Source organism: Pogona vitticeps, chromosome 8 (assembly GCF_051106095.1).
Source record: "Pogona vitticeps strain Pit_001003342236 chromosome 8, PviZW2.1, whole genome shotgun sequence".
NCBI lineage: Eukaryota > Metazoa > Chordata > Lepidosauria > Squamata > Agamidae > Pogona > Pogona vitticeps.
The window spans coordinates 27,554,412-27,566,368 of record NC_135790.1 but is presented as its reverse complement, the minus strand read 5'-3'; the positions used below and the strand labels follow the sequence as shown (position 1 = coordinate 27,566,368).

Genomic DNA, 11,957 nt, shown 5'->3' with positions numbered 1-11,957 from the left:
GAAGGCTTATCAACAGCTTCGGCAATGACTGTTTGCTTCTAACAGAGCTTGGCCAAGCCATGGGGGGGGGTCTACAACTCCCAAAAGCACCCACCCCATCAGAATGGACACTGGGGAGGCAGTCTGGAAGAGGCAGCCCAGACTTTAAATCCAATTGTGATTTCAAAGTAGAAATAATTGGAGAAAATTGGACTTACTCAAGTGTTGGTTGCACAATACGATTCTATGATTCTAAGTCCCTGTCACCCAACAGATCTACTTCACTTGGGATGAATGATTGGTTTTAGCTCCCTAAGAAAAAGTAACTTGTCTGGTCTCCCGTTTCTATTGACAGTAACACATCCAATTATAGCCGCCACCTGCCACTCCTGCAGTGTTTAAGCATAACATTTACCTACCCCGGAAGCCTCTATCTTTTCTCATTGCTCAGAAACAGGAGGGATGCAAAGTCATTACAGGAGAGCAAATATCCAGTTACGCCATTGTCTGGCACAGAATGGAAACCGCAAGAGAGTTCCAGCTCCAGAGAAAGATTATACCTCCACCTCAGTGAAATTGAACTAGCTGCAAAATGCCAGCCAAAATGAGCAAAAAGGAAGAGAGGGTGGGGTGGGAGTTGGAAAGAAGGAAGAGGGATGTTTAAGACTTGGCGAAGGGCAGACTGAGATGTCTGGATGCAGGTTATTACAATAATGAGAAACCCAGAACAGATGTGGAATCCCTAGTATTCCGACAGAAGTTAAAGAACCTCACAGGGTCCATGATGCAGGTTTTGACTGCAGAACAGAAACCACGAATAAGTAGGTTTAGATGCTGTAGATCAGGTGTGTTAATTATGATCCATACAGTCTTATATTCTTCCAAATTTAGACATGGTTGGGAAGCGGGCATTACTCTGTGGAGGGGTGTATGTGGTGGTGGTGGTTATAACAAGGATGATTATGATGGCCATGATGATGTCTACGTACTTGGCCACAACAAGGTAGTGCTCAAGGTGGTTTGGAATCATGAGAAATAATTAAAAGAACCCCCCCAAAAAAAAAATTAGCTGCAGAATAATGAAAATCAAATAAAACCCAACTCACCCAGTGCAATGCAAACAGTTAAAATGGTTACAATAAATGGAACTTTAGCATTCTTTCTGAATGAGGAGCAAAGCCAGCGTTGTGCAGGTGGAATGCCTGTAGGTATTCTGTGGCTGGCCGTTGTTGATTGGGAGCCGGCGGTCCCTCCTGTCTCTCCCCACCTCATTAAGCCATTCTTGGATTTAATGGAAGCTGCTTCTGGGGCAGGAGATACAGAGAAGGCCAGAGTTCCCATTTTTGGAGCTATTCGGAGCACAGACAAAGCTGTGTGCAGAGCCGCTCAGGTGAAGAGTGGCGTGGGGATGGAGGCCACAGTGCGGTCTGTGGTGCTTTAATAGCAAAAATCTCCCTGCCCCTGCCCACTCCTGCCTGAAACCCTTCCACCCAAAGCTGGCCAACAGCTGCTGCCCTTAGCCTCCATCTTTGCCTCGGCTGTGTTTACTTGTTCCAAAAGACACCATGCCAAAGGCAGCTGGGGCAGCCGACAGCTGAGGATCTGACCTCTCATGTCCACTGCCTGCCCCTGCCCGGCTCAGGAGTGCAAAAGGCCTGAGGAATCTGGAAAGATGAAGGAGGGAGAGGAACAAACAGATCCTCTGCCCAGAATTTCTGCAGCTCTCAAGCCCGGGCCTGACTCTGCATTCCAATGGAGCACTTCTTGTTCTTTCGGCTAGCTGGCTGGGAGGGAGGGAGGGAGGGAGGGGGCAAGATCATAAACCAGAGAGAAAAGCTTTCTTCAGAAGGTTTGCAAGGCGAAGACGGAGCCCAGCTGGCTGGCCAAACAATCAGCGCTCCAAGCAAGGTAGTGGGAGAGGGAAAACTGTGGGAAGGCAGATCAACAGGAGGAACAAATCTGTGGGCACCAGACCAGCTGATCCAACTCAGGTGATCTGGCCTTGGACCTAGGGTGAGACAACAAGAGTCCCCGGGGAAGACAATGATGCCAAGGGAAAGTTGCAGTAGGAAAAGAAGACGATGACATAACATGAGACAGGTCGAGGCCAGAAAGAAACCTTGAGTTGGCGAGACCTGAGCAAGGCTGTCAACAACAGGACATGCTGGTGGCCACAGAGTTGCGACTTGACGGCACGTAATGGCAGCAGCAGCAACCACTTCATTGATATGGCGGAGACTAGCAGAGTTGAATTTCTACAACAAAAAGAGAGAATGGGGAGGAAAGGCAAATTCTTCCCCAAGTTGCTTCTTGATCTTACCACACAAAGGTGCTTCTAAATAAACCCTTTGCCCAATTATCGTTCCATCTATGGGTTGCAGCAGGTTCCTCTGCATCATGGAAGACCATCATTTCCTCCCAGATATTGTGTCGGCATAAGGTGTGCATCCTTAAGATGGTGAAGCCTCTAGCAGTATATTCCATCTCTTCTACACCAGCTGAGAATCTGATGGGGAAAAAGAACCGTCTGGTCCCCCCCCCCCAAGTTATGCCTTATTAGAAAAAAGCAGCCACCCATGGATCTCCAGAATGGCTGCCACCCCATCTGCATGCATAGAAGCCAGCTCTGGTTTCCTCTCTGCTGTGTCCTTACATGGATTTCCTGAAACCACGGCTGAAATCCTGTTGCAGGAGTAACTTTCAGGCACAAACGGCCACAACTTAAGACACCTCTGTTGGCAGGCTCGGTTGCCTACTTAGTCGCACGACTTGCCATGCCATTGATAATGCCTACGGACATTTCTTAACTCGAGGCAACTCACATCTAAAGGTTACACCTCATGCATAACTACGCAACAGGATTTTGGCCAATGAATAGTTATGTATGTTTGTTTGTTTTTTTAGTACCAGCTTCCAGGCTAATTCCTCTGTCCCAAATTCACACAGTCAGCACCAAAACATTATATTCTAGCAGTATAAAGAGAAAAGTTCCTGAAGATTCTTACTGGATAAATTGGCTCAGTGAAGGGTTTGAGTGAGTGGGTCCTAAAGGAAATCCAAAAAAAGGAGGAACAGCCTTGTTTCCATGTAATTCCTCTTTCTCCCTCCGTCACACAGACTGAGCACCCAGGTCAATAAAGCAGGAAGTACAGCAAAGTAGTTTTGGGGGCAACCTGTGCTTCCTCATATAAATTGCCATTGTATTTTATTCTTTTCACACTCCTCCTAAAATACTTCAGGCAAGCCTTCCGTTTTATCAACCCTGTGGGTGGATTTTCCAGAGGTTTCCTCCCCACCCCTGACTTCATGATCAGAGTCCATTCCTATGAATTATAGAGTGATTTATTTAAAGACCTGGTTGGAGTGCGATAAATCCCACAACTCCAGTTACATTTATTGTGAAGCTTCCTATAAATCACCAACAAGGTAGTGAGGAGCCTTGTGTTGAAACTGGACAGCAGGTTGGAGATCAGCAGATATCCAGAAAAGTTACTTGTGAGGGAGACTACAGGTCCCAGAATCCCACCACTCACACAGCCAGTTCTTGAGGAATTCTGGAAACTGTAGTCCAAAAAGGAGGGTTTCCAACCTCTGGAAGACCCAAGAAAAGCAACAACGGTGAGACCTAGCGGCTCACTTGACTTAAATTTGCTAGGAAGGTATTTATATGAAAAAGCAGCAGGCAAGTCCAGAAAGAAGGAATTTGAGGAGTTTGAAGCTTTAAAGGAAGAGTCATTTTGCTACATTATTCGTTGCTTGGTTGTAATGGAAGAAGGAAAAACAGCACCAGCTTACCAGTAAGTCCCATTTATCTGGACAGCAAGACAAGAAGAGCATGCCGAAATTATATCTAGCAACCAAGCCTGTGGCTATTCTTTCTTTCCTTCTGGCGTGGAAAGCAGGCTGAGTTAGTCCTAGCTTGTGTTTTCCTTGAATTGTCTCCTTATAACTATTTAATTATAAATCTAGGTGTGCAATTAATTCTAGCTTTCACCCTCCCCTGCCTCTTCCATTTGATCTGATTAATGAAGCAGGTGGGCCAACTGGACTCTTCAATAAGGTTGTTGAGTTTGCTCTCTGTTGATATTTCTTAGGAGAAATCTATACGCCGGAGAGGAGGCAAATGGAAACGGCTTCCGCCTGAAGGCGGTACCCAGGAGGAAATGCTGTGAAGCCGAGAACTGCCCTGATGGAGTTGTAACACATCAGTTGCACTGAGTCCAACCCCAGAGGGAGCCCAAAGTGAGGTGTCTCCATTTAGGTATAAAAGTAGGTCTCGAATTCTAAACCAGAGGAGCTATCCAAGGTGCTGAAAAGTCTCATATTTTCTCAGGCTCTTCTAAACCTGGACTAAAATCAGGAGTGGGTTCATGACATTCCTAAAGTTGGGTCCATCTACCTGGGGATGCTTTAGCTGTACAATCCTCCAGTAATAATGGGTTGGACTAAATGATCTTTGGTGAGTCTTCCAGCTCTTAACATTCTACGATTCTGTCACTGGTGTCTACTTCAGCCATCTTAATGCCTGTGAATATTCCTGAGGACCAGGGAAGTTCAGATTTCTCCACACCGGCCCCCTTTTTAAGCAATTTAAGTCAACCTCTGGAATAGACTGGGGGAAAAGGGTCTTAAGATGATTGTTTTTAAGAGAAGTTTAGATTCTTGCAAGTAGATCTTCTTGTTCCGCTCAAACAAGGCAACGGAGAGATCGCTGGAAAAGGTGAGTAAAAGGTGGTGAAAATCCAGGCCCTATTTCACCCTAGCACCCTGTTCTGATTCCTCCTCTCCCCTTTCTTTAATTTAATTCCAAAAATGTTCGTTCGGTAGATGTTCAAAGCGAAACGGCTTCAAGGAAGACTAAATTTAGGTACTAAAGCTCCACTTCTCAACAGGCTCCCTGGATGGGAGAGGAGGGTGTCATAAAGCTTCTTGCCAGACTCCCTCTTAACAAGGTGCTGTTTCATGCTTGACAAGGGGCGTCTCGGGGATAAGAAAGAAATATTCCAAGAAGGGAGGCTGTCACCTTGATGAAACGCTATGATCTGCTCCCTAAATGTGAGGAGCAGATGAAGCCAAAAGAAGGAAGGAAATCGGATGCATTAACACTCTCTCAGGATCAGTGCTTTTTTTAAAAAAAATTATTTTTAAGTCAATTTGAAAGGTTTGTCTGGTCTTTGTGGAGCTGGTCTTGCTCTCCCTTCCTCCCTCTCTCATTCTCTCCCTCGCTTCCTTTCTCTCTTGCTTTCCCTGCAGGCAGCATGCTGTTTTACAGCCAAGCATCATCTTTCAGAAGGCAGGAGGAGGAGAGATGAATCTGTTGTCATAGCAACGGAGGCAGAATCCTTGCCACACCTCCAGCCTTGACACCCTTTTCCCATTCTAGTGCTGTTTGGGGTGCATTGGGAAACAAAACAGAGCCACTAGGTTTTTAAGGGACCCTCAGCAAGCTGCATTATGTTAGCCCCTGCCTGGCAGAAATCAGAATATCAGAAGAGCACCCGGGTGAAGAAAACAGATGTTTGGAAGACACCAAACATCACTGTAGCATCATAGAGAGGTGTCTTGTTCTTCTCCTCCCCCTGTCTTGTCTGTGCATCATTTAGGACATTGATCCAACAGTAGATGAATTTCTGTTACCATAGTCTCTCTAGACGGAAGGATGCTTACTAGATGAATTTCTCAGACTTGAATACTAATGCAAGGGGTTCTACCCCCCCACACACACACACCTTCACTTTTCATTTGGATATGATCCGAAGAGGTATTGAGGAATCTGCAGTAGATGTGGGCAACGGATATGCCAATACATGCACATTTATATATATGTAGATCCGTACACCAATACACGAATAATTATTTAAAAGCATCCCAAAGATAAAGTTATCCATGAATCAGTTCACACAATCCACCCAAAACCTATGATTTCATTAAGAATAAAACTGCCCCCCCCCATTTAATGTGTGGTGGAGGAACTGCAAAATATCAGTGAAATCCTCAAGTGCATGACAGGTAACAAGTTAGTTTTTCAACGTTGTTACAATGAGTGACAACTTGGTTACTTTTCAAATACCTTCCTGAGTTACAGGAAGGAATTTTTAAAAGTAACTTTCTAAACTGGAATTTCCCTAGGCCTGAAACCATTCTGTAGTTAGGCAATGGGGATATGCTTTCAGATTTAAAGACCATCACAAGATCCTTGACATCTTGATGGCCGAGGGACGACTGTTCTCAGCTCTAAGCAATTTCAGGAACAGCCAGCAGGGGGTGCACTGTGCCAGATTAAGAAGGAAGACCAGGGTATATAACACAAGAGACATTAATAGACATATCGTTGTCATCATCATCATCATCATCTTAGAACTGCAGAACTTAAAGGGACCCTTTGGGTCATGGAGCCAAGGAGGTCATGTGGGGGAATCGAACACCCAACCTCTGCCTTCCCAGCCAGAGGCCTTAACCACTGAACTACCTGCCAGTTAATATGTGATTGTATGTTGCCAGCTTTCCAACCACCATGGCTCGATCAGCTACAAATACAAATATATACACAAGCACTTTTTTTAAAAAAAAATTAAAACAGTAACAAAGATCTACTAACTAAAACAACCAACATTTTCATGTTGAAATAAATCAATAAATCAGATGGAAAGGTTGAAGACAAGTTCTCCATTTTCACACTTCCTCCACTTGGACCTTTCCTGAAAGTCGCTCTTCCGCCACCCGCCACCCCCCAGTTGAAGCCCTTTCCCTTTCTGTAGGTTTCTCATGAAGGCCCCTTAGAGAAGATGCCGCATGCATTCTTCCACACTGGGGTGAATAAATCTGCAAGCACACCCCATGATAGGCCCTTAACCAGGTTAGCCAAGAACGCGCTGCTGGGCTAGGTAGAACCATGGTTTAACAGTGCCCTTGGTTAGGCTTGAGCACAGAAAACTGTTTTCTGCCGAGTCAGATGAGATGACCTTTCTAGGCCATTCTTAGCTCCTTCGAGAAGGCCAAGAATGATCATGCCACCCAGCTAGGACTGTGTGGTTTTCAACCCTTATTGGGTTTTCAAAGTCTCCAACCCACAGGTAGGACCGTCACCTTTAGTGGCAAGAAATGAGAGGGGCAGCTGGCCTTGCCCAATTTCCCTCTGAAGTGACAAAAGAGGAATTGGGCACACCCTGATCTATTGCTGATCGCAGATGACATGTTCTAAGCACAACTATAAAGCTTAGGGCACGGTCCTCAGGATTTGTGGCAGGAAGTAAAACGCAAGAGGTCTTGCACGAGATGGGGGGGAACAGAAATTCCAGGAGTCCACTTTCAGTTTTCCAACCTCCAACCCATTTGGGGGGGATGTTAAACACTGCACAAATACCCTGTGCCCTCTTTATAATGATGAATTACTGCTTTTCCAGGTGGGATAATCCAATTTTGGCTTTTTCCAAATGACATTTTCTCACCTAATGAGAGATCTGATCTTGACATTTACGCAGGGCTTGATTGTGTCAATCTGTCCCATACCTGGCGTTCCTCTTTTCCTTCTGCCTTCAGGTTTCCCTCGCATTATTGTTGTTTTTAGCGAGTCTTATCTTCTTGCGAGATGCCCGGAGTATGACAGCCGTAATTTTGTCATCTTTACTACAAGAGGAAGTTCAGGTTTGATTTGATGAACCTGTTGACAGCACATCTGGTTTCTCTTACAAACCTAAGGCTCACCAACACAGCCAGATACACATCTGTACACTCCACCCTTTTGAGCAAACCAGGCAAGTAAGCAAATGAAATAGTTTTCTGCACACTCGGTAGGTTTACAAAATAACCAGTCACTTTAAGGCCCCACAAGAAAACCAAACAAGAACGTCACGTCAGCCTTGGTCAAACTCAACATGTGTGAGCCAAATATCAGTGGCCCAGCTCTTTTGGACTCGGTTTGAGACACAATTCATGATCTGCTGTGGGCTCCTCCCTCCAGAGTTCTGCTTGGCTCATCATCATTCTTTCCCAGCTGATTTTTGGACAAGATGCGGTTGTGACTCACATCTTCCTGTCACCCATTAACTGACTCATCAAGTGAAAATTCCACACATCCTAATGCTTCTGGGCCTCTAAGTAAAAACACCAAGTCCTGAATCCAACTGGAGGGGTCTCAACTAGAGTAGACCCATTGAATCAGTATGATTGGCATTAGGGTTGGTTCAGCATTCCACCATTGATTTGGTGGTTTTAAGCCCTGGGAAGGTTGGTTTTCTTGCTTCCAAAAGGTATTTACAATCTATTACACAAGCGATAATTGGTTTCCCCTCAAAATCTCTGTTTTTCTATTTCACCAGTTAATTGGTTAATGGGTTGATTAAACTCATACAAAATGGGATATAAGAAAACAGGGGGACTTCAAAAGCAAGAAAGATGTCGCTCCTTTGTCGCTGGCATGCGATGCAGCAGCAACAATGGGTATTCCTTTTGTGTCTCATACAATAAATCAATCAAATGGACGAAGCTTTATTTTTGAACAGGGATTAGCAAATTGGGTGAAAAAAAGGATTACTTCCTAAAACCTGGCATGGTAGCCTGTAGTAAAAAGCACAGAAGTATCGAATGTTTTGGGGTGCCTTTGTTTGTTGGTTGGTTTGTTTTTGTTTGTTTTAGAAAACCAAAGCAACCTTATATGGGATGCAGAGAACCCCCACTGAATCACTGGATTTGGTGAATGAGCATTTAGGAATGCTTGTGATAAGCTTTAAAGGAGCTTAGGTGGTTTTAAATGCATTTCTCCCTCAGAACGGTCAGCTCTAAACTAACTAATAGGATTCAGAATGGATGGATGGATGCATGCATGCATGCATGGAATGCACCACTTTAAAATATTGCAAATAAATTATAACTAGGAAAATAGACTCCCAGAACATAAGAAGATCACTGATTCTAAATTGGGCTCCTTGGGCTCCAAGGAACGGCCACGCTTGACCCAGTGTGGCTGAATATGAATTGTTTGGGGGAAATAACAATGTGAAAGGGATACTCTCTTCCTGACTGTTACTCAGGGGTAGAAAAAGTGCATTTTTTTGGAGTCAATCACCATCTTGACCACTCACCACACTGCCTAGGGGCTTCTAGGAGCTGTAGTCCCCAAAGTAATTTTTCCAACTTCGCTGTTACCCAGAGCTTATGCGGAGGTTTGGACATTGTCTGCAGGGAGCACAGAGCATGGGAAATGTTGGGGAAAGAGCATTAGCATTCACAGCCAACCTGAATGTACCTTTTTTGAGAGCAGGGGTTTCTCACACCCTGGATCTCCCTGACTGCAGGAAAGGAAGGAAAAAGCAGGGAAACGGTTGCTATGGTGACCCGGCCTTGGCCAAATGAGGGGCCAGGATGGAGAAGATAACATAGCCAGAGGTTCCTAGGGCCTCTGTGTTCTGCCATGACTCACAAGCTGCCTCGGTTGCTCCAGGACCAAAGGGAAATGGTTTCTGGGCCATTGTGGAAGGGATCATAATGAACTTTTCCCCTTTCGCCTGCCATTTTTCGGTACAGGACCGATTATGCATTATAAGATGGGGAGGAAGGGACACATTTTGAGACCAGGATGAATTCTGTAGGTGTCAAGAAGTAACAGGGGAAAAATTCAGGGAGGGGGGGTTCGTCTCTCACCTCCACCTTGTCTTCAGCTCCCTCTTTCCCCACATGCATACCTCATTTTCCTTGGTTCTTGATGCATCTGGTGCATTGCAAATTATCTGGAACACAGAGAAAAGAGAACTTTAGCTCCTCAAAGGTGTGGAAGTGATGCTACCGGGGGGGATTAGAGAAACTGGGCTCTGAAAAAAGGAACATTTCCAGTCCTAGCCAAGGCAGCCGACGTCTGCCATGAATAAATTCATGCCCTGTGGCTGCCGAGGTCTGCCTAGAAGGCTTGCAAACAGTTTATAGAACAATTACATTTTTTCAGGTATATCTTTGACCCTGAAGGATTCCTCTTGGCTTTTTAATTTTCAGCAGATGAGTAAGTTTGTAGCATAAACGAAAACAGTGCCGGCAGCCGGCAGAGCAAAATCTTCATCCATGCAAAACAGCAGAGAGAAAGATGTGAGCACCAAAAGAAGGGGCGGCCAGATGCCTTCGGCCCGGCACCTTCCCTGGACTATATATCCTATCCTTCCCATGATGGGGCATCATGGAAGTTGTAGTCTAGCGCAGAAAGAGACAGACAAGATGGGGGGGATGGCTGTTCAGGAACCACATTTCAAGGTAAGTTCATTGCTGGATCCACATTCCCCCCCCCCCCTCAGTTTCAGAGGTAGTAAAGAGCTCAGCAGGCTCCTATTGATCGACAAGAGCTTGTGATGTGTTAATTTCCTTACCGATTGCCACAAATAGTTTATGCCAACGCAATGCCATGACAACACCTGATGAGCCTGTTTGGCCGTCTCCATAACCTCCTTCCTCCATTGCATTTTAATAAATCACACATCCATCAAAGATCTCCCATCAGCCCTTCCCTTTCCTGCCCAGCTTATTTTTGCAACATCCTAGCATGATGATAAAGAGACCTGTGGTTCTCAAAAGCTTGCACACTTTTTGGTGCTTTGGGCTTTTTTTTAACGAACAAAAAATATCACCCAGAATGGAGCTGCTCATAGTCCTGGATTCAGTTTTCAAAGATGTCATTCTGTCTGTTTCAGCAGGCATATCAGAAATAAAGCCGGTGTAAAAATCAAGTAAAAACAGAAACAAAGAATCTTGTGGCCCATGAAGAACTAAGGTCTGAAAACAACGAATGGCCCCCACTAGAGTAGATCCATGGACTGTGTAAGATTTTCATAAGTGTTGTCAATAGTTGGTTCAAGGGATCTACCTTAGTTGGGACTCGCAAAAGGATGTGACCTAATAGATGTACATTTCACTGAAAGTTTATGCAAACCAGACATTCATGTTTGAAAAAGTGGGCTGTCATTCACAAGTTCACCATAAAATAAGTCTCTGGGTCTTTGAGCTGCTCCAAGACTCATGTTTCACTGTAGTTTCTGAATCCAGTTTCACTCTGATCCTACCCCTACCATGTACACTCTGCATATCTGTGCCCGAAGCTTTAAGGTCATCTTCTATGTGTCTGACAAAGTGGACTAGAATTCCCCCCAAAATCTCATGTTAAAATAAATCTGCTCCTCAGAAAGGTGCCCCAAGAGAGGCTGGGCTGAATCAATGCCGCGAAAGCCCTCTGGAAAATACAGGATCGGCCCCGCCTCGGCCTCCGAGAAGGAATCTGCTTGGAAGTCTCTTGGCTGCTGGCAACTTTCCAGTGGAGTCAGGGAGAGGCGGAGAGAGCGGGCGAAACTGCCGCTGGGAACCGGGTTGCTTCTCTGCCTCTTGCGCAATCCGAAAAGTTTTCCATGACTAGTCGTCCCATTTTGTCATCCCGAGCAAGGCTTTCGCAGCCAGGGCACTTAAGGAAGGAAGGTGTGGCTTTTTGTGCGCAAACAAAGGTCCCAACCCGTGCCTGGATGAGAGAACCCTGAGGGACAGAGGCCTTTATTTTTAGCTGCATTACCCTTACCTATGAGGCATCCTGGCTGGCAAGGATATAAACCAATCCACTCATTAGCCGAACGTATTACATTCCTCAATTCGTTCCTCAAATCGCCTCGCCTTTCCGCTCTTCTGTCTTTCCAAGCCTCCAGTCTGAAATATACAAAGCCCTAGTAAAGAGTATCTGAGCATGAGCAGAGTTCACCGGCTATGCCACCACAGATTTTATTTTATTTTTTCTTTCTAGGCTGCCTCTCTCCTAAGGCAGACCTGGGCAAAGTGCGGCCCGAGGGCCACATACGGCCGGCCTGCAAGCCGCTCCTGTCCGGCCCGCCGGTCATCGCTCCAGTCCGATGTTCAAGCACTCGTTCAAGCCCAAGACAGACTGGATTTCTCTCATTGAACAAGTTGAACATCAAAACCATTTATAGCTTTTTGTCTAAAGTTGATCAGTTGCTTATCTT

The 11,957-nt window shown here is 45.4% G+C and overlaps 1 long non-coding RNA gene across 1 annotated transcript; it reads right to left on the bottom strand.

Annotated features, from left to right (window-relative positions):
- Window positions 1-9,669: 9,669 nt before the first annotated feature.
- LOC144584128 (uncharacterized) lies at window positions 9,670-11,646 on the bottom strand. Its single transcript, XR_013538203.1, has 2 exons — window positions 11,522-11,646; window positions 9,670-9,704 (listed from the first exon to the last, which is right to left on the bottom strand). It is a non-coding gene; the product is annotated as an uncharacterized LOC144584128 (long non-coding RNA).
- Between the last annotated feature and the right edge of the window lie 311 nt (window positions 11,647-11,957).